General features: G+C 41.9%; 1 protein-coding gene across 1 annotated transcript in view; it reads right to left on the bottom strand.

Annotated features, from left to right (window-relative positions):
* The window catches only part of LOC111153546 (proprotein convertase subtilisin/kexin type 5), a 455156-nt gene that overhangs the window by 50006 nt on the left and 397844 nt on the right, over positions 1-7306 (bottom strand). The window lies entirely within an intron of this gene.

Here is a 7306-nt window from a genome sequence, read left to right as displayed (position 1 = left end):
CCCCCTGCTGCTTCAAACTCCTCAGATTGTTGTTCAGAGTCCATAGTCTCTCATGGTTCACCTCCCCTTCCAATTTCCCCCAACTCCCTTCTCCTCTCTAACTCCCCTTGTCTTCCATGTTATTTGTTATACCATTTTTAATTAATAGCATGATGTATGCTGTGATTTAGTTTTCTCAAAGCTAGTAGCCTAAGAGTCTCAGGAATGGTTGGGCCTGATTTTCAAGGAAGTAGAGTCCCAAGCTCCTTGGTCTTCAAACTGCGGATTGAGAAGCATCCACATTAAGCCCCTCCTGGCCTTTACCGAGGGAGAGGCACCAAGCATGTCTACAAAGGCATATTTGGAAGGGGCAGCGGGCTCCTGACCTTGAATGGCAGGTTTTCCATGAGCTACCCCAAATGCTGGCCAGTGTGAAGGACTGTCATCTGGGAGGCTCCTTTGAAATCTGGACAATTTTTTTTCCCCCACTACAGAATCTGCTTTGTTTTAGGTACTTCACAAACCTCTTGAAGATACCGTCCTGTTCTCATTAATACAATGATTCAATGTGTCCCTGTTGGCTCCGAGAAGGACTCTCTCCTACAGCTTGCAGGGGACTTAATGAGAGCGCAAGGGCTTTGCGAATCTCTCAGTCAATTTCCTTTCCTCGTAACCCTCCCTGAAAGATGCCGGTTCCCAGATCCAGTTGTTAAGGGAATTCTGTGATTCCTGCTGGCTGGCGATTCCGGTGACTCACAGAGCGACCTCCAGCAAGGTGTCTGTCCTACTCCAGTTCTGTTCTCGTCATTCTGAGAGGAGACGGACAAACAACCGCTCCTCTTGAGAATGTTCCTCTTGTACATGAGGATCGTATGTGACCTTTAACTTTATTTAAACGAAACGAAATTTTGTCCTTTGAACTTTGTGCACAGCCTTCCTTTCTCATCTACTCTAGGTTCTATTTTGGTTTTCACAAAGTCTGCCCCCTTGCTCAGATTGTTAGCCAGATGTTCATCCTGGGCCCTCCGAGGGGTGTTGCCAGACAACACGACGGTGTATTACACATTATGTGGCTGATGCCTTACACCAAAAGTTATTGCGGAAAAATTTCTGTAAGAGGCTCCGCCATTTAATCAGACATTGACAGAACCTTCTGGAAATAGCCTCGTGGTGATGCAACGGACAGGGTACTAGCCTGGGAACTGGGCTCTCTGTTTCTAGTTTGGGGTTTTAACCCTGTCTTAACTGCCTTGTGAACTTGTGTGAATGTTGCTCTGCCTCCTGGGTTCTCATTTCTGCAGGTGTAAAATGATGTGGTCGGAGAAGGTGGTTGCTAAGACTCTTCAAAAGGTAAAAATTCTGAAACCGAGTCTGGCAGGGGTTGGCAAGGTATGACCCACTCTTGGGCCAGATTCAGCCATGCCCTGCTGCAGGAGGCATTGAACAAGAGTCAAGACAGCCAAGGACAGAGCCAGACCCTTCGGCAGGAGGCCAGGATACACTCACAGTAGGGAAATGGTTTTTGTGTCTGTTGTGTGGGGACACGGTTTGTTACAGGGCAACCAGACCGGAGCCGAACAGGGAAATGAACCATAAAGCAGGCTAGTTGCATGATAGAAGGAATCTGAAACTAGAGGTGCCTTGAGAAAGAAAAGCTCACGGGAATTCTTAGAACTTTTGCAGATGGGCCTTTATGTCTCCACCGGCCATTTTAAGGGGGTGTGCAAAGGCCCTGGAGAACACTAGGGGTTCCACTGGATAAGTTTATTTCCTGCTGTGCATCTGTGTTCGCATCTGTATCCTTTTCCGTTCTGTTCCTAAATAAGCGGCTACTACTTAGCTCACGTTGGGTGGCTTACTTTTCCCTGCTTGCCTCTGATGAACGTATTTGACTCTGACAGTTTTGCTAATTTGGCAAGGGCTGGGGAAATTCTAATCCTGTTCTCTAACCTTCTGGCCATCCCTCCCATCTAGGAATTTAATGAGTTTGCTCTCTGCTCCCTTAAGCAGGTCAGTGATGAAAATGTTAAACAGAAGCAAGCCTCGGAAACGTGCATACCAATGTAGTCTTGAGTCCGGGGACCTTTCCAGCCCAGATGCACAGCGAATTTGGTACCTTTACAGTAGTTTGCATAAATGAATAATGCATAGAACAGGAAATATGTCTTAGAACAGCTTATGAATGCCCATTAGTCTTTCTCATTATTATCAGTTATTCTGAAGAATAAGAATTATTTTTAAAAAATTTTCCACCCCAGAAGGTCCACAAGTCAGACATAAGCTAAATGGATTTAGCTTGACCACTGAGATTTTGGGATTAAGGAAAGGTAACGATCGCAAACCTAGAAGTTGACTCTAAGTCAAGTTGGCATTTGGATGGTAAGGAGGGTTGGCTTAAGGAGAAAGGTGAATTTTCCGGGCTCTTCCAGTGTGTGTGTGTGTGTGAGAGAGAGAGAGAGAGTATGTGTGTGTGTTGTGTGTGTTCGGGGGTTCGGGGTAGAAGAGTCCAAACAAGCTAGAATTGTAGAATTCTGTCTCAGAAGGTGGTGTTCCAAGTGGGGTCTTTAAATGGATCTGCTTACTTGGTGTTGTTAAACTTTAGATCTGAGAGAACATAGTTCGAGAGGACATGGGGCAAGTTCAGTCAGAATTCAGAGACAGCCTCATACATTTGGAAAAAAAAAAAAAAAGCCTTCAGAAACAGTTACTGGTTTCCGGCAGCGGCTCACATCCCCCTCAAGGAGAATGTGTGTGAAGATGCCTCGTCAAGATGGCGGGACAGCCTGCCTTTCTTCAGGAAACCCATGTCTATCGTCTCCTTTCTGTGGGGTGGGGTGGGCGGAACCACGGGTGTCCCCTCTGTCTTTGTGATCCTCTGTGTCACTTTTCCATGGTTTCCTTAGTTTTATCAGAGTTGGGGCTCATGAGAAACTCACTCTTGTCACGGAGGTGTTGACGGCTGCTCTCAACTCCACCGTCAGTGGACACCTGACATTCTGCGCCATGTTATTCTGTTCTTAGTAATTCCTATAGCCTTCACCATTGCATGCGGATGGTTCAGGGCCACATTAGGGGTTATGGACATGTAACTTCCAAAACGCACCAGAAAAGACAGATTTTTAAGCTTGAAATGGAACCAAATTTTCAAAATGCGTAGAGAAAAAGAATTTGTTGTTTATGGTTAACGTAAACTTGGAGTCACACAATTAAAGATACAGATAAGCTAAAATGACTCTAATTTGCTTTTCTACAATCTTATTGTATGTTTATTTTTCATCTGAAGGAGACAAAAGACTTGGTTTTTTAAAGAATAATACTTTATCATATAATAATCTAGATCGGCCAGAATTAGCCAGGGATCAGGTATATTGTTAAAGCAGAATGGCCTCTTTGCAAAACCATGGGGGAAAAGTTAATGTCAGAGTGGTATGTCTTTCAAGATTCATTTTTAGGTTTCTAGAACTTTCTTCCATACCCCAGGCCTCCCTCTACCACTGCCTGTTGAAACTGATCTGTTCTATGGTCCTTTACTGCACAGACTTACTAGTTACCACCTAGGGTGCTAGACTAACGGGCAGGTTAAACTTACGCTCTTGGGAGGCTCCTGGGTTCTCCCCTACCTCAGTCCCTCCTCGGCGCTGACTCATTAGGCTCCTTTTGCTTTGACCTCTTAGGCCACATCCATTAAGTGTTCCATAAAGCAGCACCTGCTTTATTGTAATTCATCACGCCCTGGATGCTGGCTTTTCCCACGACTTCAACCTTTTGGCTCATTTACCTTCCCAGTTCCAATCACCTATATTTTAGGCTCAACCAGATTTGGGGCTATGTATGCTTTCCCAGTGCTTCCCAACTTAGGCAGAGTATTGCCCCTTCTTTATAGGTTTCTAGCCCCAAATATTCTATAAGCTCCCTAATTACAGAATCTAAAGTAGCAATGTCCATACTGTTACGATTCATCACCCCATGGGTTTGAAAATTTAGTACGTGCCTGCAATGCATGTATGTGTGTGTGTGAATTATTTATGTGTGCTAGTGCATGAAAGTTTTACATTTTAAAAATATATAGTAGAAAGATAAGTAGAAAATTTGATAATAAAATGATTGCAAATACAAGTTCTATCTTTTTCTCCAGGCCAGTGGGTTGCCTTGCATACTTCTCTTGGGAGACAAGTAACTTAGGCCATACCAAACACAATGCCAGCTCTGAGGTTATAAATTCATATACTAACTTTCCAGAAATATGTTTTACATTTGATCGCTTAAAGTTATAACTGGAAGGACTGGTTCTCTGATGGGCTCACACATCTTCATGTATATAAGGACTTCCTGTGCTTAGCTTCCAGCCCTTCTATATTTATAGACAAACTTTATGATTCCAATTAACTTGTTCACCTGGTATTTTGGGGGGTGGGCAAATAAGTTAAAATATAGATATTAATGAACGCATTTGAATGATATGACTTGATTCCATTTTTCTCATCCTTCCATGACCCTCTATAGCTCTAGTATGTTAGTGTATTCCCCCAGAGAAAACTTTCTGGATTGAAATAACCAGTGATTATGTCGCTATGAAAGACAACGTGAAAGTTCATCTGGTATGAATATGGTACATTCATATGCTGGAATTTTGTTTCTCAAGAATATTTAATGACATGGAAACATTTTCATGACAGGCTATGTGAATAGGGAAGGTAATCCATATCTACATATGTATGTATTATTGTATGCATATCGATCTGTGTGTACAGAGAGGACTATCAAAAATCAGAAGAAAAAGCTAGCATGTTATAGTAGTTATTTCGGATTTTATTTATGTGTATATATACATATTTCCATATTAATAAATGTGTGCTATGGACTTAGTTAGAAAAAAAAATTGTATTAAGGAAAGAATGTGCGTACTCAGGTTATGAGCTCCAAGCATCATTTGTGCCACACATCTGGAAATGGGCTTCTCCACAGACCCCTTGTCCCAAAGACCTGGTCTTTTGGTCACATTCTTCATTTCCTCTTGCTTTTCTGCATGCTTCTGTTTTCTCATCTTTCCATTTTGTTTCTCAGCAATTCCTAATGCTCCATCACCAGGGCAAGACAGATCTTCCACGGGGCTCGGTTAAAACCATGGCAGATGTTTACACAAACTCCTTTTTAAAAATTCACTTTTAATTTGAAATATTTTTCTGATAGGATTCCGTAAAGGAGGCAGATCACTAGGAAATGAGCTTATTCTTGGCTCTGCCCAAGACTTGCCAACTGGGTGAGGCACTGTCATTGTTCTTAAGCAATTCTCTTTATGGGCATCCATGGCCTTGTTGGCATGTCAGCAGAGTGTCCATCCCCTACTGAGATGTACTACTGTTCCCTTGAGGGGAGAGACAATATTATAAGCAGCCAATACTTAAATTGTTTTGGGAGTTAATTAAGCACGTTGTCAATAATGCATATTTCCCAGAGTAAATATGTACTAGTTATTGCATGATGCCGTACAAATCTGTAAGAGAGACACTGACAGTCTTCATTCCACACAAAAATAATGACTGGGTAAGAGATTTATAGGCCCACAGAGTGCCACTAATTATAGGCCCCAAAGAGCACTAAAAAGTATGTAATTCAGATAGGCCTTGTACTCAGAACTGCTTCGAGTAATTAACACTCACATATAGAACAGACCCTTTGACCAGCTTTGCCAAAACAGAATATTTTTCTGGAAGGTTCAATGGTGCTAGGATACAAAGTATCCTGTTGATGATTTTCAATCATTTTGTCCTCCCTGGTGTCCAAGGACAATGAATAAATATTTGAATTGGCAATAATGTAAATAGTACAGCTGACAATGGGGCACAACCCCCTGGAGGGACACAGTAGTAGAGAGACCAGAATAAATAATCTAAATCATTGTCTACAAATGTTGGCTAAAAAGAGGGCTCGGTTCTCTATTGGGCTCTAGTCTTCACCAAGTCCTCTGGTTCCAACAATGGAATATCCTAATAGGAAAGCTGTTTCTGGATTCCCATTCTTTTCTCAACCAACTAACAGGTGGAGGTACGGCTGAATTACACAGCTGAGTGTCTATGAGGATTGCTCACTACAGCTGTTTGTTCACTCATTCCTTCATTCTGGATCTTACATTTTGGAGGGAAAATAGACAAAAGAAGGAAAATTAGATAATTATCATAATGAAAATAAGGTGCAAATCTTCAATAAATGCATGAAACAGCTACTAAAATGCAAGCTCCATGAGGACAAGTCGTTTCATTTTGTTTTCCTGTACCTTGGTACCATGAGTATTTGCCTCGCACATAGCAGAAGCTCCAAAAATACACATGAATGAAGAAGAAAAACATATAAATAAGTACAGAAAATCAGATAAAGCCTTAGAGAGTGATGAGAATGGCGATGAGAGGTCTTGATTTAGATAGGCTTGTTGGAGAGAGAGCCTTTAGGAATTGACCTTTGAATGGAGATGGGAATGGTAACAAGGAGATAGCCATATGGGTTCTGAGGGCAGTGTTTCAGACAGAGGCTAAGAAAGCTTCGTCTGTTCAAGGAACGCGGAAAATGTCAGTGGGGCTACAGTGGATAAAGAGAGGGAGAGAGTCAGGAGATAAGGCTAAAGTTATAAGCAGGGTGAGATCAAATATCATCTTATAGGCCAGGCTTAAGAGGTTTGCATTCAACCTAAAAGTAATGAGGAACATTATAAAAAATATCCAATGTGATCTGAATGTCTTAAAATGATCACTGTGGGTGCTGCATGGAAAATGACTTCTTTAACTCTGGAAATGGTTATATCCATTAAATCTTGCAAAACTCAGATTCCATGTAACACATTTGAGAAACACTCTTTTAAGGAATATACTGCAGGAGAAATGGTTAGGCGTAAACTCAGACGATGGCTGCAGTAATGAAGATAAATCAGATTTGAGAGCAACTAAAAAGATAAAAATTGAGAAGATCAGATGATATGATGTGGGAGGTGAGGAAGTGGGATGGCTCCCTGGCTCTGGCTTGAGTACTTGGGTGGATGGAAAGGAGGAACAGTCAACAGGCGGATGGGTGTAGGAGCAATGAACAAATACTTAGCTGATCCTGTAGGAAGGTCCATATGCTGCTTTGGTGATTATGAGGAATATATACAGACAAGAAAGGCAGTCCCCACCCTCAAGGAATTTGATGAGGAGACAGTAATTAGCAAAGCTAATTAGAGAAGAAACCACAGTGTGGCAAAATACAGAATAGATAAACCTCTAATCTAGTATACCATAGAAATATTTGCTTGGGGCCTGAAAGAAACCAAGTTATGATTCTCTTTCTCTCTTACCAC

This window comes from Enhydra lutris, unplaced genomic scaffold (assembly GCF_002288905.1).
Source record: "Enhydra lutris kenyoni isolate GAN:26980312 unplaced genomic scaffold, ASM228890v2 scaffoldscaffold33, whole genome shotgun sequence".
Lineage (NCBI taxonomy): Eukaryota > Metazoa > Chordata > Mammalia > Carnivora > Mustelidae > Enhydra > Enhydra lutris.
Note: the sequence above shows the minus strand (reverse complement) of the source record. Positions and strands in the feature narration are given on the sequence as shown.